Below are 23,896 nucleotides of genomic sequence, written 5' to 3' on the forward strand. Positions count from 1 at the left end.
AGGTTGTTAAGGTTTTAAGTATTTAAATATCTAATAAGCTTTAAAGTGCTCATAGATATGTATTGAAATCTGTAAAACCATCAGTACTGCAAATGAACCATCATTATTATATATAGCCTTACCAGAGAATACAGATTCTAAAATTTGAAGCTCAAAATTTAAATGTGAATGTATTATTAGCAAATGCCAGATTACTAAAAAAATAAAACTCAGAATGCTAATGCCAATGTTAAAGCTAAGCAACACTTGTTTTTCCCTTACAATGTACCAAACACTGCATTCACATTTTCATATAACATCTCATTTAACTCTACAAATTTAGGAGGCGCACAAAACTCAACCCCATTTGACAGAGGAGTAACTGGAGCCTTAGGGACACCTCTCCACCATTCAGGCAAATAGACATACTAGATTTAAATCCAGGGTCTGACACAAAAGTCCGTGTTTTTAACCATTAATAAAGAATCCAAGAATACCACTAAAGATTTACAGAAGGACTAAAACCAAGGACTTTCCAAAGCAAATTACTTTTATCTTGTTATCTGCTCTCAAAGAACATTGTGGAACATTAGTTAGACTGAGAAAAGTTATTTTAAAACAGAGAAGGATACAACATATTTCCATGAGATATTTCTATGAAATAACTCTCACAGTAAAGCAAATTTCTTGTTGTTTATAGGAAGCTCATTTACTTTTCTATGCATGGTACACAAAGAGGGTTAGAAAATGAAAAGTGGAATTTTTTTTTTTTTTTTGGTATCAGTTAAATTTCATCCCTGCATACAAATCCCTGAAATGGATTTTTTTATTTGAACCTAAATTTCAAGTAAATGAAAACTCTCCTCCCAAATATTTGCATACTTGTTTTAAGAGACCTGATGTTGAATACATGCTAGCTGCTCCATGCATTCAAACAAACCAATCCTCTGTGACAGAAAATGGGTCAAAAAAAAAAAAATCAAGTCCAGAGATAGTATAGTCAATCTGCTAAATAATTCTTCATTGAAACCAATTTTTCTGCAACTATGACTTTACATAACAAGTTGCTAGCATATTTTAAAATAAGACTGTTACTCAATAGTCATTTCTGGTAAACTTTTTGCATCATTGTCCTCTCCTGCGGAACTGATAAAAAGTGAAACAGAAAAGCATACACAAACTGTAACAAAGAAGTCATGCATTTTGCAAAAACTATTTCAGTCTTCAGACTCTAGATGCTGGCTTTGCATAGGAATAATTAAGTTAGCTCTCAAAAGGTGTCCTTTTCACAGGTAGGGTAAATGTTTTTATATCATTTTGTTCATTTAGATGAACTCACGGCACCCATTGAGAAAGGATACACTCTGCACCAAAAAGCCTTACCCTGAGGCGGAGACCTGGTTTTCCTCTCTTTTTCCTCCCCTTCTTCCATCTCATTTCCTTGCCGCAGCTCCATCTCTTTATTCGTCTCTCTCCCTTTCACACACTACTCAGATGGACCAATTCTTTCTCCTCCAATGGTTTATCATTTCTGTGAGTCCATGGACCACAGCCTGTGAGCATTACTTCTGTGATCCTAAAGAAAATTTAAGAGTATGGTATTGGCACCACAAAAAACAAAAGCATTTCAAATGAGGAACTGATTAAAAGTGACATAATGAAACAGGTGTCTGAGCAGTGAACTCACAGTTGTAACCCGGAGAGTCTTCCCTGGATGATATCTGCCTGGGGTGATGATCTTGTGGAGGAGAACTTAAGAAGCAGATAGGCGTTCGTTCCCCTTTGTCCCCTGTCTCCTTACCTTACTCCAGTGCCCAAGGGTGAGGAAGAAATCTGTGGAAGGGGCTGCCTGGCTGCTTGTTGAAAGCGGACGGTCCCGGTGAGATTGCTTGAAACCCGCTGTTCTCAAGTGGGTGATGGACAAAGATAAATTATGAAACAGGAACTTTTGCTACAACTCTGCATCCCTAGTTGCAAAGGAACATTTACAAAACAAAAGTCCTCCCCCATGCAAATCAGAATGCATAATTGATTACGCTGCAAAAGTGGGTGCTGCAAATAATTTATTCATGCCTTATTTCTTCCATGAACCTGGTACAGCATCTCTCTGACTTAATGGATGAGCAGGAACTTCTTCAAAGAAAAAAAATATATATACAATCATGCTGTTTTAATATAATGTAAATACAATGTCACTTAAATGTAAATATTTTATAAATTCCTTATGGCTACAGATCCTTTAAAAAACCATAAGATCCAAAACACACACACCCATTATACTAAGTGAAATAAGCCAATGCAAAAAAAAAAAAAAAAAAAAGGCCAAATGTTTTCTTTGATAAGTGAATGCTGATCCATAGTGGGGGGATAGGGAAGAATGAAGGAATTTTGGATGGTGCAGAGGGGAGAGGGGAGGAAGGCTGTGGGGATGGGGAGGACGGAAGAATGAGACAGACATTATTACCCTGTATACATGAATGATTACACTACTGGTGTGACTCAGCACCCTGCACTGCCAGAGGAATGAGAAGTTGTGCTACCTTGGGGTACAATGTGTCAAAATGTATTCTACTGTCATGTATAACTAATTAGAACAAATTAAAAAAAAAAAAAGGTACCTCCCCTTTCCCTTCCCTTCCTGCCCCTGATCTCCTTGTTCTATTGTACTGGTCTCCCTTCTATTTATTTTTTTTAAATTTGTTTAACATGTACACTCAGAAAAATGAGAAATTATACCCCATCTATGTATGATATATCAAAGTGCATAAATGCATTCTACTGTCATATATAACTGATTAAAACAAATAAAAAAAGAAATTGATGAAATTATGTTGTTTTATTGTGTGCACATATGAATATATTATAATAAATTCCACTGTTATGTATAATTATAATGTGCCAATAAAAAGGAAAAAATACACACATTAAAACTACAAAATTAGTAATATATATATCAATTTAATGTCATTTTGATGAATCAAAATCACAAAGCTTTGTCCTAAAAGTAGAAAAGCACTTTTGGACGTTTTTGTATTTTACTTGTTGATGATTTATTTTTTAGTTTGAACACAATAAACACTCATTTGAGTGATCCCTCTTTCTCCTTGTCATGGTTTTTCCTTTTAAACTATAGATTCATCTTGAATCATCCATCCATGATTTATGAATGAGTCCATTATTAATTAAAACTCTCCCTGTATTAGCTTTTCATTGCTGTGACTGAGATACCTGACAAGAACAACTTAGAAGAAGGAAAGTTTATTTTGAGCTCAGGGTTCAGAGGTCTCAGTCCATGGTCATCTGAATCCATGGCTCTGTGTCTGAAGTGAGGCAGAGCAACATGGCAGAAGAGAAACACAGTGAGGAGCCATGGACAAGATACATAATACCCAAGGGTATGCCCCAGTGACACAGTTCCTCCAGCCATACCCCTCCTGCCTATAGGTACCACCCAGGAATCCATTCAAATTATTAATTCACCAAGTGGATTAATCCACAATGCAGTTACAACTCTCAGAACCTAATCATTTCACCTCTGAACATTCCTGCATTGCCTAACATGAGCTTTTTGGGGGGACTCCTTATATCCAAACCATAACACTCCCTAAAACAAAATACCAAAATAAGTTTATTTTAATGAAAATGTTTTTATTGAATAATTCCTGTTCTAGTCAGCTTTTTCACTGCTGCAACCAAAAGGCCTGAAAGGAACAATTAGAGGAGGAAAAGTTTGAGGGCTCATGGTTTCAGAGGTCTCAGTCCCTAGAAGGCTGGCTTCATTCCTTAGGGCTCAAGGTGAGGCTGAACATCATGGTGGAAGAAAGTGGTGAAGGAAAGAGACTCAGGCATTGCATAAAGGAGAGAGAGGGAGAGCAAGGGGGAGGAGGAGGAGGAGGAGGGGGAGGAGGAGGAGGAGGAGAGAGAGAGAAAATAACTCTGTTCAGATATATATATATTTTTTTTATGTGGTGCTGGAGATTAGAACCCATGGCCTTGTGTATGCTAGGCAAGCACTCTACCAACTGAGCTATATCCCCAGCCCAAGAGCACTCTGTTCAACAAGGACAAAATATAAACCCCTAAAGCACACTCCCAGGGACCCACCTCACCCAGCCACAACCTATCTGCCTACAGTTATCACCCAGTTAATCCCTATAATGAAATTCACCCACTGATTATGTTAAGGATCTCATAAATCAGTCACTTCACCTCTAAACCTTCTTGCATTGTGTCACACATGAGCTTTTGGGGGACACCTCATATCTAAACCATAACAGATACAATCATATCTTGGGCTAGAGAACTGAAAGACCGAGTATGACGCATCTCCCCTCCCCTCTCTCATTGTGATTTCAACATAGTTCTGAGGCATAAGTTCTATGTGTGGTTCACACCTACCCTGGTATGTGCTGTGTAGAGGCTCAGCTGGACCCCACTTTTCTTTAGGCTACAGTAACCCTGCAATCATTTGAGCTTTACTTGGAGGTCAGTCTTTGATTTGTTGCTCTGCAATTGTCAACACAGATGCTAATGGTGAGACTACATACTTAGAAAGTTGAGTATGATGATAATCCTGAGTTATAATTATTTATATTATTATCAAAATGAAATTTCAAATTTGTAGAACAATTGGATCCCTGCAAACGTCAATAATAGTTGGAAACACTGGCATGGTATATGGTTGTGCTACATTGAAAATGACGGTACAGAGGAAAGGAGACTGGATTAGTGACTGAGTTCTCACCTGGTATTCCAAGACTGCCATGGTCTAATCCCAATGCATCTGACAGAGAGGCAAGACATCAGCCAGGAATGGTGGCCTGTAATCCCAGGGGATCAGGAAGCTGAGGCAGGATGATCATGACTTCAAAGCCAGCCTCAGCAATGTCAAGGTACTAAGCAACTCAGTGAGACCTGTCTCTAAATAAAATACAAAATAGGGCCAGAGATGTGGTTCAGTGTTTGAGTGCCCCTGAGTTCAATCCCCAGTAACAATAACAACAAAAAAGAATGAAAAGAAAAACCTACCTGAGGGAGTTCTAATGAAAGACCTCTGTACAAAGCTGACACCAGGGTAAAGAAGAAATAAGCCCTTCATACAGAAGAGAACAATAGGGAAACACTTGATAGAAACATGAAGGAAAGTATACCAAGACACATTGAAACCAAATTGTTTGAAGCCAATGACAAAGAGAACATCTTTAAAGTAGTCAAAAGAACAGACACATTGTATAAAGAATAAAAAAGATAAGGTTGACAGCAAACTTCACATCAGAAATAATGCACCAAAGAACCTGGAATACTAAAAAAAAAATTACTAAAGGAAAATAAATTGTTAACCTATATACCAAGTACACATTTCTTTCACAAATTTAGGTGAAATATTGCTACTCTCAGACAGACCAAAAAAATGAAAGAATTCATTACTAACAAACTCTTACTATAAGATAGGTTAAAGGAAGTCATTCAGGCTAAAGCAAAATGATACCAGGTGGGAATATGGATCAACAAACACACACACACACACACACACACACACACACACACACACAAATGGAGACACCAGATGGTAACCACATGGGAAAATATAAATATTGTTTTCCTTATAACTAATTATTTATTTATTTATTTATTTATTTGCTTATTTATTTATTAGTTTGGTACCGAGGATCGAACTCAGGGGCACTTAACCACTGAGCCACATCTCCAGCCTTTTTTTTGTATTTTATTTAGAAACAGGATCTCACTGAGTTTCTCAGGGCCTTGCTAAATCACTGAGGCTGGCATTGAGTTTATCTTCCCTCCTGCCTTAGCCTCCCAAACTGCTGGGATTACAGGCATGCACCACCATGCCCAGCTCATTAATTATATTTTTAAAATAGTTAGCTTTTGGGAAAAAAACAATAAATGTAGTGTGGGTTTATAAACTATGTTAACACTAAGTGTATAAAAATAATAGTGTAAAGTCTGGGATGGCAGAAATAGAAGCATACTACTATAAAGTTCTTATCCATATGCAAAGTGATAGTATCTCTCTTAAAGGTAGATTTGGGGAAGTTAAACAGCAATACTAGAAGTCCATAAGCAGTTACCAAAATGAAAAAATACTGAGTTATGTGCTAGCTTTTTATTGCTGTGACCAAAATATTTGACAAGAACAACTGTTTTGTTTTTGGTGCCAGGGATTGAACCTAGGGTGGCTTAACTACTGAGCCACACCCTACCCCCAGCCACATCTCCGGGACCTCATTTTTTAAATTTAGAGACAGAATCTCACTAAATTGCCTAGGGCCTCACTAAATTATTGAGGCTGGCCTTGAACTTTCAATCATCCTGCCTCAGTTTCCAGAGCTGCTGGGATTACGGGCATGTGCCACCACACCCAGCTGGATAGGAGGGAAAGTTTATTTGGACTCACGGTTCCAGAGGTTCAGTCCATGGTTGGCTGAGCCCATTGCTCTGGCCCTGATATGAAGCAGAACATGATGATGGAAAGGTACAGCAAAAGAGTGCTGCTCCATTCATGGCAGCCAAGAAGCAGAGAGGGGCAAGGGACTGCAAGGAGAGCCCCCATGACACCTCCTCCTGCCACACCCCATCTGCCTGCAGTTAACACCCAGTCAGTCCATTCAAACAAGTACTGCATTATGGTTTGGATGTGAGGTGTCCCCCCAAAGCTCACATGTGAGACGATGCAAGAAGGCTCAGAGGACACATGAATAATAATCAGTAAATTAATCCCCTGGTAGGGATTCATTGAGTGGTAAGTGAAGTGGTAGGATGTGGCTGGAGGAGGTGGGATTTGGGGACATGGCTTTGGGGTATATATTTGTATCTGGCAAGTGGAATCTATCTCTACTTCCTGGTCACCATGTGCACTGCTTCCCTGTACCACACTCTTCAGCCACTCTTCTGCCTCACCTCGGGTCTCCAGGAATGGAGCCTGCTGTCTATGGATGGAAACCTCTGAAACCACAAGCCCCTAAATAAACATTTCCTCCTTTAAAATTTTTCCAGTTAGGCACTGCTTGGCTGACCAGCACGAAAGCCAGGGCCCAGGGTAGGCCCAAGTTCATCCTACCACCTGCAGACCCCCTGGAGCTCAGGCCTCTATGACAACCTGTGTGGGAGCCCAGGCCCAGCGTAGGTCTGGATCTTCCCACCCCACCACCTGGGAGCCCAGGTCTAATCCACTTCCATCTTGAGACACTGCAGCCATGCCCATAGCCTTCCCCACACAGTAGCCTCTACCTTGGGACAACAGACAGGGCCTAGAAGCAATGTCCATCCTGAGACACCAGCACAGTCTGGCAGCCTAACACTAAGGTGAGGTACAGATAATCTGCACAGATATTACAAGATGATAGGGTAGAAACTGTAATACCCCAGATCCACATGGCAAGAAAGGAAATCACACAGACAACATGAAAAAACAAGGGAGGAAAGTGCCCCAAACAAACCAGGACACTACAATAACAGAACCCATGAACAGTGCAGTTGATGAGATATCACAGATGGAGTTCAGAATGTTCATTATTAAAATGGTCTGTGAATTAAAGAATGACCTAAATGAGCAAATACAGGCAAAAATTGATTATTCCAAATTAGAAATCCTGGAAATGAAGGAAACAATAAACCAAATAAAAAACTCAACAGAAAGCATCACAAGAATTCTGTAAGATCTTTAAAGAAGAACTAATAACAATACTACTCAAATTATTTCATAAAATAGAAAAAGAGGGAGCACTTCCAAACTCATTCTATGAGGCCAATATCACCCTGATTCCAAAACCATGCAAAGACACATCAAAAAAAGAAAATTTCAGACCAATATCCCTCATGAACATAGATACAAAAATTCTCAATAAAATCCTGGCAAACTAGAGACAAAAACATATAAAAAAGATAGTGTACCATGATCAAGTGGGATTCATCCCAGGGATGCAAGTTTGGTTCAACATACAGAAATCAATAAATGTAATTCTTCACATCAATAGACTTAAAGATAAGAACCATATGATCATCTCAATAGATGCAGGAAAAGCATTTCACAAAATACAGCACCCCTTCATGTTTAAAATGCTAGAAAAACTAGGGATAACAGGAACATAGCTCAACATCATAAAAGCCATCTATGCTAAGCCCCAGGCTAACATCATTCTACGTGGAGAAAAAAATGAAAGCATTCACTCTAAAAAGTGGAACAAGACAGGGATGCCCTCTTTCACCACTTCTATTTAACATAGTTCTTGAAACACTGGCCGGAGCAATTAGACAGATGAAAGAAATTAAAGGGAAACAGATAGGAAAAGAAGAACTTAAATTAGCACTATTCGCTGATGATATGATTCTATACCTAGAAGACCCAAAAATTCTACCAGAAAACTTCTAGAACTAGTAAATGAATTCAACAAAGTAGCAGGATATAAGATCAACACCCATAAGTCAAAGGCATTTCTGTATATTAGTGACAAATCCTCTGAAAGGGAAAAGAGGAAAACTACCCCATTTACAATAGCCTCAAAAAAATAAAATACTTGGGAATCAACTTAACAAAAGAGATGAAAGACCTCTACAATGAAAACTACAGAACACTAAAGAGAGAAGTGAAAGAAAACCTTTGATGAAGGAAAGATCTCCCTTGTTCTTGGACAGGCAGAATTAACAATGTCAAAATGACCATACCATCAAAAGCACTATACACATTCAATGCAATCCCAATCACATTTCTCATAGAAATAGAAAAAACAGTCAGGAAATTCATCTGGAAAAAATAAGAGACCCAGAATAGCTAAAACAATCCTTAGCAGGTGGCATCACTCTACTATACCTTGAACTTTACTACAAAGCAATAGTAACAAAAACAGAATGGTATTGGCACCAAAATAGACTGGTAGACCAATGGTACAGAATAGAGGACACAGAGACAAACCCACAGAATTACATTTATCTTATATTAGACAAAGATGCCAAGAACATACATTGGAGAAAATATAGCCTCTTCAACAAATGGTGCTGGGAAAACTGGAAATCCATATGCAATGAAATGAAATTAAACCCTTTTCTCTCACCATGTACAACACTCAATTCAAAGTGGATCAAGGACCTAGGAATTGAACCAGAGACTCAGCATCTAATAGAAGAAAAAGTAGGCCCAAATCTCCATCATATTGGATTACACCCCAACTTTGTTAATAAGAGTCCTAAAGTATAAAAATTAAAATTAAGAATCAATAAATGGATGGATTCAAACAAAAAGCTTCTCAGCAAAAGAAACAATCAGTGAGGTGAATAGAGAGCCTACAATTTGAGAACAAATTTTTACTACACACATGTCAGATAGACCACCAATCTCTAGGTTATATAAAGAATTCAAAAATCTTAACACCAAAAAAAAAAAAAAAATAACCCAATCAATAAATGGGCCAAGGGACTGAACAGACACTTCTCAGTAGAAGATATACAATCAATCAACAAATATATGAAAAAACGTTCAACATCTCTAGCAGTTAGAGAAATGCAAATCAAAACTACTCTAAGATTTCATCTCACTCCAGTCAGAATGGCAGCTATTAATAATACAAACAACAATAAGTGTTGGCGAGGATGTGGGGGAAAAGGCACACTCACACATTGCTGGTGGGACTGCAAACTGGTTTAGCCAATCTAGAAAGCAGTATGGAGAATCCTTGGAAAACTGGAATGGAACCAACATTTGACCCAGCTATCCTACTCCTTGGCTCATACACAAGTTCCTTATATTGGTGCTATCCATTTGTTACAATTGATGAGCCAATATTGGTACAGTCTTATTAACTAAAACCCATAACTTATGCTGGGCTCCACTCTTTTGAACTATATTGTGTATTCTTAGGGGTGTGTGTGTGTGTGTGTGTGTGTGTGTGTGTGTGTGTATGTGTGGTTTTTCTCTGGGTTTTACAAATGCATAATGACACAGTAAAAAACAAAAAAAATAAACAGTACAATCACGCATACAATATCATAGAAAATACTTTTGCTGCCCTGAAACAGTCTATTATGCCCATATAATCATCCCTTCTTTTTCCCCCCAAGAATCTGTGACACCCACTGGTTTTTTCACTGTCTCTACGGTTTTGCCTTCTCCAGAATGTCGTTGTGTAGCTGGAATCATACAATAGGTAGATTTTTCACATTGGTATCCTTTATTTAATAATATGCATTTTAAGTTCCTCTGTGTCTTTTCCTAGCTTGAGAGCTGATTTATTTTTCATTGGATGATATTCCATTTTGTGAATGTTCCTCAGCTTGTTTATCTATTCACCTACCTAAGGACATCGTGGTGGACTCCAGGTGTAAGCAATTATGAGTAAAGCTGCCATAAACATTAGCGTGCAGGTTTTTGTATGAATGGGTTTTCTACTCATTTGGCACAATGCCAGGAAGTATGATCACGGCATCATAGGGCAAGCGTATGCTTAGTTTCGTGAGAAACTGCCAGACTGTCTTCCCAAGTAGTTGTACCATTTTGAACCCCCCAGTAAGCAACGAGTGAGAGTTCTTGTTGTTCCACATCCTTGTCAGCATTTGATGCTGTCAGTGGTTTGGATTTTAGCCATTCTAAGTTCTAAGCCATTGTGGTTGGTTTTAATTTTAATAAATAATATTAATGTCATTAGGTATTTTGAGTTTTTACATTTACCTCATTTATATATTTTCTTTCTTGGTTTTTTTTTTGTTGTTGTTGTTGTTGTTTATTTGTTTTGTTTGTTTTCGCAGTACTGGGGATGAACTCAGAGGTGCCCTACCAGTGACCTACCTCCCCAGCCATGTTTATTTTTTATTTTTATTTTGAGATCAGGTCTCACTAAATTGTCCAGGCTGGTCTTGAACTTGTGATCCTCCTGCCTTGGCTCCTGAGTTTCTGGGATTACAAGTGAGTACCACTATGCCCAATTTTTACATTTTTATAAAAGTAAATTTTGAATATCCTTACTGTTCACTTTTAACACTTGAGATCATCATGAATAGAACAAAATTGTAATTTTGTTGTAAATCTTATTATAACTAATATTTTGCTTAATGAAGGCAACAAAAACAAATTTATGGACTGGAGATGTAGCTCAGTGTATACAGAGTATGTGCTTTGTATATCCAAGGACCTGAGTTTGATCTCTAATACTACATACAAAAAAAATTAGTGTTTTTTTTATATTTTGCCAACTTTTAGTCACATATTTTCTAGTTTTAACATTGGGAGATCCTATTTGGCCTGGCAGAATGAAGACTATATTTAACAATTTCTTAGTTTTTTTATAAATTGAAAATATTCAAATTGGCCTCTTTTTGGACTCTTGGCTTCCGGCTGTCTGTGGAGGTAGAGGGATAGCACAGTATTTTTGAGAATCATTGAGGACGTGGAATGTTCTCATTAGAAACTTGCACATGCAGAAATGCAGACAAAATTTCATTTCCATTTCCAGTATCCATTCCTAAAACTCCATGGACCCCACAAATCCATCCACTGCAAGTCAGAAACCCCTGCTCCAAATTCCCTGCACGTAACCCTATGTACAGTGGTGAGACTGTCCCCTCCTTCCTTAAAGGGGCTTCCATTTTTTAACCCCATAATTCCTCTGTCTTCTATTTAAAAGATTCAGCAATGTCAGTTCAACTCACCTGTTAGACTCATCTCCCTGAATTCCCCGCATGTAGCCCAGGACTAAGTCACTGTCTATTCAGGTCACATACTATTCTCCAATGTATCTCTGGGATCCTGGGTTTTTCTGACTTCATATAATTTTTCCACCTGAAATTTCTTTATTCCCCCCTCACTTCTGTTCATTGGCACTTTACCATTATGAAAGGCTCCTTGAGTAAAGCTTTTCTTCCTACCTTGTTGACTCTGAAATCATCTCTTTCTCTGACATTTCTAAATACCTGTCTGTATACTCATCCTTCTTTCTTCCTTCGTCCCTTCATCAATTATTTAATCATTCAACCAACTTTGCAATCAACTTTGCAAAGTGTGTGTACCAGGCACTCTAGGGATCCCATATTTGTGGGAGCACATCTCAGGGGGACCTGATGAAGGCCTGGGCAGGAGGGCAGTCAGCAGCAGGGGCTGACAGACTGCCCAGGTTCAGAGCCTGGCTTGGCCGGTACTCACCAGGTGAGCTGGCTTCCCTTTGCCTGTTTCTTCATGGGTAAAATCAAGATTTTAAGGACAACTATCTCATAGGGTCTTTACTATATAAAGGCCTGAGAATAGCATTTAGTGAGTAGTCAGCACCCAATAAATACTATTATTGTCACTGTGAATGGTGAGAAAGAGGCAACTGAGTAGATGGTCCCGAAAAAGACAGCTGTTGCTTGTCTTCCCTGATCATTCTCAGTCAGTGTACCCAATGCTCTGAGGCAAAGGAGGCTGTGGCAGGAGACAGGAGGGTAGAATGAAGGTAGGCCAGGGTATTTCTCTGCTCCTTCCAGGTGACACCAAGTTTCTGGCATGCACTACTTCCCTGGCCACTCCAGCTCCTCTTGCATGGGCCTCTGGGGATAAAGACCTCCTGCTATTTATACTCTACTCTGCAGTGCTTGATGGAGAAGATTAAACAGACAAACACAGGCTTTTGACAGGACTCATTTTGAGCTGATTTAGGAGCTTGTATGTGTTCAGGTGCATCTGATGACTTCTGACCCTGTAGTCAATTTATTGTCTCTTGACCTGAGGAGTGGCTTAGATATCCTCACTCCTACGCACTTTTGTTGTTGTTTTATCACTGTGAAGCTGTTTGCAAAAAGATTTTTAAGTCTCTAAAGGCTATTTTATAAAGTTATATGGACACATTCCCCTTAGAAGCAGAGCATTCCCAGGAGTGAAGTCAGAAATTAAAAGGGCAGTATCTCAGGACTGACAGGTCATAGATGCAGTGCTCGAGTATAGAGTATAGGCTACTCAGCAAGAGTATAGGCTACTCAGCAAGCAAGCGAATGGTCTTTTAAGGCATTTTCAAGTATTTAATTGGAGTAGGGAGAGTTTGAAAGCAAGTCATGTGCTTTTATTTCATGGGTTGTGTCTTTCTAAGCTGAATAGAGTCGGGACCAGTCATGTCAACTTCCTGGGCCTCAGTTTCTCATCACCTGCATTATGGGAATAATACCTTTGTTTAGGAATAAATGCGTCAGTAAATATGAAAGTGCTTGAAATGGAGAGAAGAGGAAAGTAGGAAGTCCAAATTTACTGCAGATAGCCAGTTCTACATCTGACATTTTACAATGATACTTAAGGCAAGAGTGTACTTGAGTGTACTCTTATTTTCTTGTGGCATTGACTGTATGAGTTTAGATCCACTAACTGTTCACACTAAGTGCTGTTAGGCCTTTGGCTTGAGCTGCTTGCTCTCTTTGAATAACATTAACTCATTACATACTTTCACCTTTAGAATAGCCAAATTGCATTTTCAGTGCCTGACTGTGAGTTATTGTGACTCAGAACACTTGAAGAAGTTGATTAACATGCAGAAAATTTATGAGTAACAGAGTGAGAATATGGCTGATTTCCACTTCTCACTTCTATTGAAAACTGAGTCAATCTTTGCTATGAAAGTAATTTACAGGGCAATGTTCCATTTGAGGAAAAAAAATGTAAATTAATGGTATTTGTCAGGATGATGATGAATGTGCTTCAATATTAGTGACAAAGAACCCTACACCAGATTAGTTTCATCATGACGATTTCAGGGTCTTTGGTAACACAGCAGTTTGGCTGATTTAGACATGACTCTCAGTACCAGCTGCTGCTTGTCTTCCCTGATCATTCTCAGTCAGTCTACCCAATGCTCTGAGCCGAAGGAGGCTGTGGCAGGAGACAGGTGGGTAGAATGAAGGTAGGCCAGGGTATTTCTCTGCTCCTTCCAGGTGACCCCAAGTTTCTGACATGCACTACCTCCCTGGCCACTCCAGCTCCTCTTGCATGGGGCTCTGGGGATAAAGACCTCCTGCTGGTTGCTTCTTCTGAGTACATCAGTTGTCCTTCTCAGTTTGCTTCAGTTCAACTTCTCCTGTGCATATTTAATAGTCTCCAAAATCACACCAGAGAAGGACTTGCTTTCTGTTGGGGGTCCAACCAGTTATCTTCCCCATTAAGCAAAGTCTGTAGAATTTCTGGGCCACAGATCCCACAATAAACTCCATCTAAGTCCACCAGACACGTGCGCTGCTTTTCCCAATGCCTTCAGACATCTTTAGCATCATGTTTGCTCTTAAAAATTTGCTAAAATAAACAGATCCCATGCGATGGCGGTGCCAGGTAACCTTTCCTGGAATTCCGTTTAGCGTACGTTTCTGATGAAGGAGGGCCACAGGGGAGTCTAGGGTGAAATTTGGAGGAAATGAAGCAGTGGAAAGTTTTTGTAGCTGACATCCATAGTCCTTCATCATCTGGGTCACATCTTTAATGTGAGGTGCAGCCAGGCCTTCAGCTGCTCCCTCTTTTCCGGGTTCCCCCTTTACCTGATCCACTTCTGAGCCAGGAGTGTGTGTTTGGTTCCCTTACCAGGGATCTCGGATTCTGCAGGACACCCAGGCCACAAAGATCAGAGGCAGTGGGAATTGACTCTGTGTGTGTGTGTATAATAAATGTTAATTGTTCCTTACTTGTTCTTCCCCTTTAGCACTTTAAGATACCTTCTGTTCCATGGTATTGTGGCTTGCGGGTAAAATTTTATCCTCTTCCTCTGGATGGACTGGACCTTTTTTCATAGCTACTTTAAGATGTTTCTCCATATTACCAACTTTCAGTAGGTAGATTTTGATAGACCTTGCCTTTTTGTTTTTGATTTTTTTTATTCTTTGCAATAGACCTGGGCAAGGAGTTTTGAGACACGTCACCCAAAGAATGACCCATAAAAAAGGGAATAATATCATAATTTAAAACGTCCGTGCCATGGAAGATGTTATGAAGAAGAATGAAAAGACAAGCCACAGAATGGGAGAAAATATGTGCAAACTATGAATCTGAAAAAGTCCTATTATTTAGAATATAATAAAAACTATCAAAATTCAACAGCAAGCAACCCAGTTATAAACTAGGCAGAGGACATGAATGGTATCTCATCAAAAAGGAAATAGTGATAGCATATAAGCACACAAAAAGATGTTCACCATTATTTACAGTAAGGAAACAGATTAAAATCACGATGAGATCTCACTACATGCCTAAAATTAAAAATAGTGTTAAAAGCCTACATTTTATGATTCCAGTCATATGAAATGTCCAGAATGGACAAATATGTAAAGCAAAAATATATAGCTGGTTCCTAGAGTCTTGGGAGCAGCATGCCAAAGCTGCTAGTGAATATGGGCTTCCTTCTGAGGATAATTAAAATGTTTTGGAATTAGATAGTAGTGGTGGCCACACACCTTTGTGACTACTGTCTTTCCCCCTTTATTTTTTAATTAATTTTTGCAGTGCTTGGAATTGAACCCAGAGCCTAGAGCATATTAGGCACTAGCTCTACCATGAAGCCACCTTCCCAGCCTCCTGGTTGTCCTCTTTAAAAGGATGAATGTCATGCTATGTAAGTTATATTACAATTAAAACATAATGACAATACCAAATGCTGGCAAGGATACAGAGAAACTGACACTTTACTTGTGGGAGTGTCAAATGATGTTGACATTCTGGAAAACACATTTTCAATGTCTTACAAAAGGAAATGTGTAGTTACCATATAACCCAGAAGTTGCATGCTTGGGAGTTAATCTTAGAGAAGCAAAATCCTACATTTATGCAAAAGTCTGTACTTGAGTGCTTATAGAAATTTTATTCATGATAGCATAACTATTCAGAAAACCCACATCCTTCCTTGGGTGAAGAGTTCAACAAACTAATACATTCATAGAATGAAATATACTCACTAATTCAAAGGAATGAATGATCGACACATGCAACCACTTGGTGGACCTCAAGGGTAATGTGGCCAGTGGAAAATGTCACTCTCAGAAGGTTACACACAGTATTCATTCCATTTATAAAGTACTCTGGTAATGACAAAAGGCACGCAAGAGATTAGTGCTCTCCAGGGCACAGGGAAGAAAGTGGAGGGATGGAATAGGTGAGTGATAGATGCAAATACCAGGTGGGAGGTCATGGAATCATTCTGTTTCTCTGCTGTGACACTGGTCACATGATCTGTAGATGGAATAAAATTATATGGAACCCTACAGATATAAGAGAGAACGGAAATTTTTTTAATGCCGAATAAACGGAATAACGGTAGGCTAGTTAAAATTAAACTTACCAATGTCCGTTTCCTGCCTTAATACTGAACAGTTATGTAAGACATCACAATGCGGGGAGGGCACATGGGACTCTGAGCTATTTGTGTGACTTCCTGTGAGTCTATAATTATTTTCTTTAAAGAAGTTAAAAAGGAAAACACTATTACAAAGTCATATCCCCAGGAATTAATTACTAAATTTGAACTTACAGAGTCCAAATACACTCATGTATGTCAAATGATTGATATGATATTTCAAACCCCAGGGGGAAGTGTGTACTATTATTCTTTCAGTTAACGGCATTAACTAGGTAGCCTGTGGAGAATAAAATGAAATGAAACAAACACTGTGTTATTTTTTCATTTCCTGTAACAAAATGTAGAATGCAAATTTCAGAATAGGTGGTGACTACATATCTGTTGAGTGATGGGTACGTGCTTTAAATGTGTAAAAGGCATGCAGTGGGTTTGTTGTTGCTGAGGGATTGTGGCTGATACAGAAAGCTGACGTCAGCAGGTGTTAACCGCTCCTGCATGCTCCCTTCCAATGCCTCCAGCTCTGAGGGCAGCCCCCTGTCCACTGCCTCCTGAAGAAACGAGAGTCTAGACATCAATTTCATTGTAGGACAGGCAGGAGAGAGAGCTGGGGTGAGTCCAGGGTTCTTGGAAAGAGGCTATTCCTGTCTCAGAGATCATCAGAAGAGTCAATGAGATCATGCATAAAAAGGTGGTAGAGCATTTGCCTTGCCCGTGTGAGGCACTGGGTTTCATCCTCAGGACTGCATAAAAATAAATAAACAAAACAAAGATATTGTGTCCAACTATAACTAAATATTAAAAAAAAAAAAAGATTTAGCAAACTGCCCTGGGGCATAGGAAGTGGTCATGATAGCTCCTGGAGCACCTTGTCTGTCCCCAGAATTAGGAACAGCAAAAACACCATCAGTTTTGTTGGTGCATTTGAAAGAGCAACAGCAGCATGTACAAATAAATGAGTGGACAAGCTTTTGTGGGAAAATACGTCTACGTGAGGATGTACACAATCTCACAGGACTAGGTAGGTCTTGAGGGTGAGGTCTTTCTCATCAGAGGGAATCATAGGAGCAAAAATGTAGGAGTTGGGCAGGTCAAGTGGTGAACACTTGTGATCCCAGAAGCTCGGGGGCTGAGGTGAGAGGATTGCACATCCGAGGTCAGCCTCACAGGCTCACAGCCCTGCAGCTCAGTGAGACCCAGTCTCACGATTAAAAACAGAAATGGCTGTGGATGGAGTTCAGAAGTAAAGTACTGCCGAGTTCAATCCCCAGTACCAAAAGAAAAAATTTTAAAAAATAATAAATTTGAAAAGTTAAAGTTGCGACAGGGCTGTGGGCATCTTTGAGGGGGTGAGATCACGTGCCTCTTGTTTCCATTCCCACTCCCCCATTTCAGGCCAAGCCAGACTGCCGCAATAGCTACTAAGGTGGGTCTGCCTGAAGCTGCCTGTCACCACTCCAGCTCTTTCAAGGCAAGGAGAGAAATCTGTTGCATTAGATTATATTTGTAATTTGATTCCTACTTACCACCTCGTGGCTCTTCATAGGCCAGATATGGGTGGTATATTAATTAGGATTAGTATCAACAACAAGCTACAGAAAGTTCTGATTACCATGGGTTAAGCAACACAGCTTTTTCTTTCAGATAAAGTTCCTGAGGATCTGGTATGGCGAGCCAGGCACTGGGGTGTCAGGATTCTTCTAGTTTGTTTCTATATCAGGCTGGCTTCCATGTCTGAGTTTGCCTCATGGCTCAAGACGGCTGCTTTAGTTCTAGACATCATCTACACATTCCAACCATAAGAAAAGAGAAAAAAAATCTTTTTTTAAAAAAGCAAATCTCTTTCTTGAATTTTTCAGAGAATACACAGGCTATTTCCATTTATATCCAATGTCTAGATCTCATTTCCCACCTACACTATTTTCCATCACCACCTAAAGAGTCTGTCTTCCTACATGCCCTCATTCTCCTAAGTCACTGTCATTAGTTATAAATTTAAAATACATGTTTAGTTAAATTACTCTCCTGTCCCACAGTCTTCAATGTGTCCCACTTACTTGTAGATTGAAACCAGCCACTTTTGCTAATGTGGTTTTGCAAGTTCTCCACAGCAGCCTTTCAGCTTGATCTTGCCCCTCACCTGCCCTCCTGTCCTCTCTCCTCTTCTCCACTGCTGGCCACCCCTTCAATACCCCTGGAGCCTTCAGTCCTTCCTGACATGGCTCACGACAGAACTTCCACTAGAACCATCTCCCTCAAAGGCCACTACCAGCTTCCAAAACACACACTGACTTCCAAGCCTGTCCAGTGTCCTCTCTTTTATCAACCCCTTTTTATATATCTTTAGAAATCGTCCACCCCTGCCCTGACTGTGTACCGCTTTCATGCTGCCTTCTGTTGTAATAAATTATAAAATTTGCATGTTCCTAACCACGATCAGATGGTATACTATGTATGTTCACTACATATTTATTCACCTTCATAGTCCTGGGAGTGCCTCGTACCTGAATTTTTACCTAAAGGCTCCATAAAAGGTATTTATTAAGTGGAATTGGTAGGTAAGCCTTGAATATATAGAAGAAAAAAGAAAACAGCTCTCTTTCTAGGAAGCTTCCGTTTAAACTGATGAAAGGCTTTATCAACAACCTCGTATCATTGAGCACACAATTCTCTATACATGCACTCATTTGCAATTGGTCTGTGTTAATAACACAAGACATAATATGGATTGGCATCAGAAAGAACAACTTGCAAGGGCTATTTTCAGCTCCGACAAGGAAGTGATGGTTTTTCAATTTTTAGTAGAAGTGTTAAAACTTATCTCAGTCAAACATTTGTTGGGACATTTACTGTCACATGTGTTTTTAACTTTCTTTTTTAACCTCTCAGGACTATATGAAAATCAGAAAGAAAAGTACAGTTTAGATTGCTGCCAATTTTTCTGTGACAGAAAGCAAAAATGTTTGTTTCAATACTGAGCTGCCTTTGTGATAAAAGATGACCCCAGTTCTCTTACATTTTAATCTTTAGTCCATGTTGGCCAAATTCATTACTTCTTTATTAAGTTCAGACAGGAAAAAACATATTGCTATAGTATTTGAATTAAACAACTCTCAAGATTAAGAAATTATCAGAAAATAACCCACACATTGGCCTTACAAGGGCATCTTTTTCTGAAAACCTGGACTTCATGTTAACTCCTTCATGTATAGGTTACCTGCCCCTTGGAGCATCTCTTTTCTGTACCCTCTGATCCCTTTGTATCCATAGTTCTCTTTGTTTGTTCGTTTGAAGGTATGGGGATTGAACCTAGGGTGGCTTTATCACTTAGTCCCATTCCCAACTCTTTTTATTTTTAAGACAGGGTTTCACTAAGTTACTTAGGGCCCTGCTAAGTTGCTGAGGATAGCCTCGAACTTGTGATCCTCCTGCCTCAGCCTCCCAAGCCACTAGGATTACAGGAATGCACCACTGCACTTGGCTTGTAGCCATAGTTGTTTTTTCTGAGTGGATTGTAACTGTCTCCTGTACTTTGTACAGACCCTGGTTGTATGTGAAGAACTGGAACCTCCATCAGAGGTCTTAAGGAAGCAGTCATGCCTAATGTAATGTTTTATGTTTAGGTCAATGCTGGTTCCATAAGATTATAATGAAGCTGAAAAATTCTTCATCACAGCCTTCATAATGTCAAAGCACAATGGATTCCTCATGTGTTTGTGGCGATGCTATCAAACAAACCTACTGATCTGCCAGTCATAAAAGGAATGCACATATTTTTATGTTTATATTCAATACATAATACTTGGTAGTGTTTATAAATGACCATGTGACTGGTTTATGTATTGACTGCACTCTCTCTCTCCATATATTTATGTGTGTGTATATATCTGTATATATATATATGTTGGGGCGCCAGTACTGGGGATTGAACCCAGGGATGCTTCACCACGGAACCACATCCCAGCTCTTTTTATTTTGCTTATTATTATTATTATTTTTAAATTTTGAGACAGGATCTCACTAAGTTGCTGAGGGTCTTGCTAAATTTTGCTGAGGCTGGCCTCAAATTTGCAATCCTCCTGCCTTAGCCTCCCCAGTCGCTGGGATTATTGTAGTGCACTATTGCACCAGGCACCATACTATATTTTAATCCTTATTTTAGAGTGAATTCTTTCTACATTTTAAAAAGAATCTCACTGTGAAATAGTCTGCTGTGTTACGCCCACAGCAAGCTCACGCATCCTGTGTTTATCACAACTCTTGACGGTGTCATTTTCTCTTGGTTAACTTAATCTCATGTTGTTTTGTTCATCATGGTCCTGGGAACAACAGGCTGTTTCACATAAATGCCACACAGCCTAAGTGTGCTGTGGCTCTGCCCTCTAAGTTGTGTGAGTGCCTCTATGATGCTCATGTAGCAACATCATTGCCTGGTGACCCCTTTCTTAGAACATATCCCATTAGCAGAGACTCAGGGCTCTACATTGGTGGAATGAAAGTAAACTACAAAGCTTATATTTTGGATTCTAACTCTATATCCAATGTTGAGTCGTCTTTTAATATAAGGAGAGTTAGGCCAGACATGGTGGTGCACGCCTGTAATCCCAGCAACTCAGGAGGTTGAGGCAGAAGGATTGCAAGTTCAAGGCCAACTTTGGCAACTTAAGCAACATAGCAAGGCTGTGTCTTGAAATAAGAAATAAAAAGGGCTGGGAATGTTACTCAGTGGTAAAGCCCCCCCTTAGTTCGATCCCCAGTACCAAAACAACAGCAACACCAAAAACCAACATCTTTTGCAAAAGTTGTTTTCGAATACTGGCTTTTCCAGGTCATTTCATCCTCCATCCAAATTGAATAGGGATAGGAATTTAATAAAAAGTAATGTGGATTTTTCCAGAGACTCTGTCATTAAATCTAAGAATCTGTGAGAGTGTCTGGGAGCCAGAGTATTCCTTAAAATGTTAGTAGCTGAAATTTATATTTAAGGACTAGAGGTGTAGCTCAGTAATAGAGCATCTGCCTAGCCTGCATGAGGCCTTGGATTCTACCCCCAGCACCACAGGAAACAAATAAAAAAATTAATTGGCACCCTGGTGACAGAAAGGCAGCAGGGTTGTGGCACTGTTGAAGAGGTTAAGTGGAGTAACAGGTTGAGCATCAGCTAGGAGTTTTGCACCCTGCTGGGTGGCCTTGGCATGGTAGCACTGTAACCAGTGTCCCCAGACTTTGCCAGCCCTACAATGAAGATAGCCTTGGAGAATTTTAGGAGTTCCCAGAGGGCCCACACACTTCTCATCAATGTCTGCACCTGGACCTCCACCCAGGTCCTACAGGGTACTAGCGCTATCTACCACACACTTTCCCCTACAGCTGTCCCCTGTCAAGTACAGGCAATGACACCTTCAAGATGGCACAGCTGTTGATGTTCTGTGTTCAGTGGGAAGAACTTCCCCCCCCACTATCCACCCCTGTTTCTGTAGAAGGCTTTGTTAGAAGGCTTTGTTAGCTGAGCTCCTCATTTCAGGTGTATTTGAATTCTAAATAAATGCTCTTTTTTATTTTACCTATTTCCCCGAAACTTCTTCCATCTCAGACGGTCGAGCTCATCATGCCTGATCCTTGGCTCCCTTGGCATGACTTCTCTGCCCAAATGCTTCTTAACACCAAGACATGAAGGAGGAGACTGCTGACAGGTCTCCTCTTCAACTTCACCTCTTTGAACCAGTCCAAACGCTCATGGCATTAAAAGAGTGTGATACACGAAAAAACGCCGTCTCTGTCTGTCCCAGGGACTGTAAAAAACACCACAGATTGTGGGGCTTGTAAACAACAGGAATTCATTGCTCATAGTTCCACAGTTCTGGAGTCTGGGAAGCTCAAGATCAAGCAGATTCGGCGTCTGGTAAGGACTTCTTTGTCATTGATGGCACCTTCTTGCTGTGTCTTCACACGGGTAAACAGGCGCGGTTTCTCTCTGAGGCCTCATTATAATGGCACTAATTCCATTCATGAGGGTCTTCCCTTGTAATCTTATCACCTGTTCAAAGTCCCCAACTCTGGATGCAGTCACATTGGGCATTGAGTTTGCAGGGGGGAAACATTCAGACCATACTAAGCACTATAGTGTTTGCACGAATATTTGTAAGTAAGTGAATGTGTGAATCTCTGCAGATGTGTCTTCTCTGAGGAAGCTCCTCAATCTCTGTGCAAACAGGCTTCTGTCAGGCTCAGTCAACTTATTTTCCAAACATCTTGGCATGTCTAAATTCCACTTACATTCAAGCCGTCAATCACTTGACTTCATTGACTTTGCAAATAAATCTGTGAACTATGTGTTGATATCATTGATACCCAGTTCTATAGATGAAGGATACTTTGAAATGTTCGGGATCGGCCTCATCCCTAAAGCTTTCATCAGGCCAATGCATCACACCCCCACCCCAAGTTGCTTCAACCACTGGTTGCCATCCATTCATAGGTGCCCTTTTTTCTTCAGAGAATCACCCCCAGTTGAAGAGGAACCACCTCAGTGCAGAATTTAAATCCTCCTGGGCTGATAGCAGCCAGTGACTAACACTGGGATCCTAAGCAGTGAGTCCCTGCCTCAAGGTGGACAGAGCTCCCAGAGGATTAGGTTGAAGGCAATCCTCAGGAAGACTGCCTCCTTGCTTCGCCTTTCCACTTGTCCTCACACCATTTTTTTTCCTGAGGACACTGCTTCAGTAAATCTCTGCACAGGATCCTTGTCTCAAGCTCTGCCACTAGGAATCTCAACCTAAGATAATCGGTCCCGCAAGCAATCCTAAACTGCAGACTCTGGGATGGGGGCCCAGACAGCAATGGGAACCCCAGCACTGGTGTAGAGGGCACAGGTAGCTCCTGGCAGGGGATAGAGATGAGCTTGTTAAGAGTTGTGTCTGTGGTGAATTTGATGGGATATAAAAGGAAAGAGTTACACCAGTCAGTGCATTGTCTCTGTAATTTGAGAATTATGGGAGAAATAGTAACTAGAAGCTATGGGAGTGGGAGCCTACTGCTAAGTGTGACTACTACACTGAAGAGGAAAAAAATCATTGGTTCTAATGTATTAATCAGCTATTTAGAGCAAAGTGGGAGAGTCTGCCAGAATTTCAGGAGATCTTCATCTCTTGCAGCCAGAAGGAGATAGAGCACAGGGTCTAATGGTAGGAGGAGCAAAACTTCAGAGAAGGCTGAATTCACAGCCTAGCCAAGTGTCCTACTCTAGGGTCAGGGTCCTTACAGGAAAGGAGTAAGACCCTGAGGGTCTGCAGGACCTTTCTGGACAAACTCACAGGAGCATCTTGAGTCTCCATACTCTTCTTAACTCTCTGACTGTGTTCAAGGGGCCAGTTTTGCTTTGTTGGAAGATAGAGGCCATCTCTTGAAGATTTGGCAGGTGCCTCCAATGAGAAAGGTACCTTAAAAGACAATGCCATTGTACTCCTTAGAATCTGTAATCACCGGCCTCCCTGTCCCCCTAAATGATAACAAGGGCCAAATGACAACAAGACCACAGTGAGAAAATATGCTAATGAAAGAGAGACCCTAGCACCAATGTTACTATAGAACCTTGCTAATGTGAACTGGTGGGAATGGGT

Source organism: Urocitellus parryii, chromosome 8 (assembly GCF_045843805.1).
Source record: "Urocitellus parryii isolate mUroPar1 chromosome 8, mUroPar1.hap1, whole genome shotgun sequence".
Taxonomy (NCBI): Eukaryota; Metazoa; Chordata; class Mammalia; order Rodentia; family Sciuridae; genus Urocitellus; species Urocitellus parryii.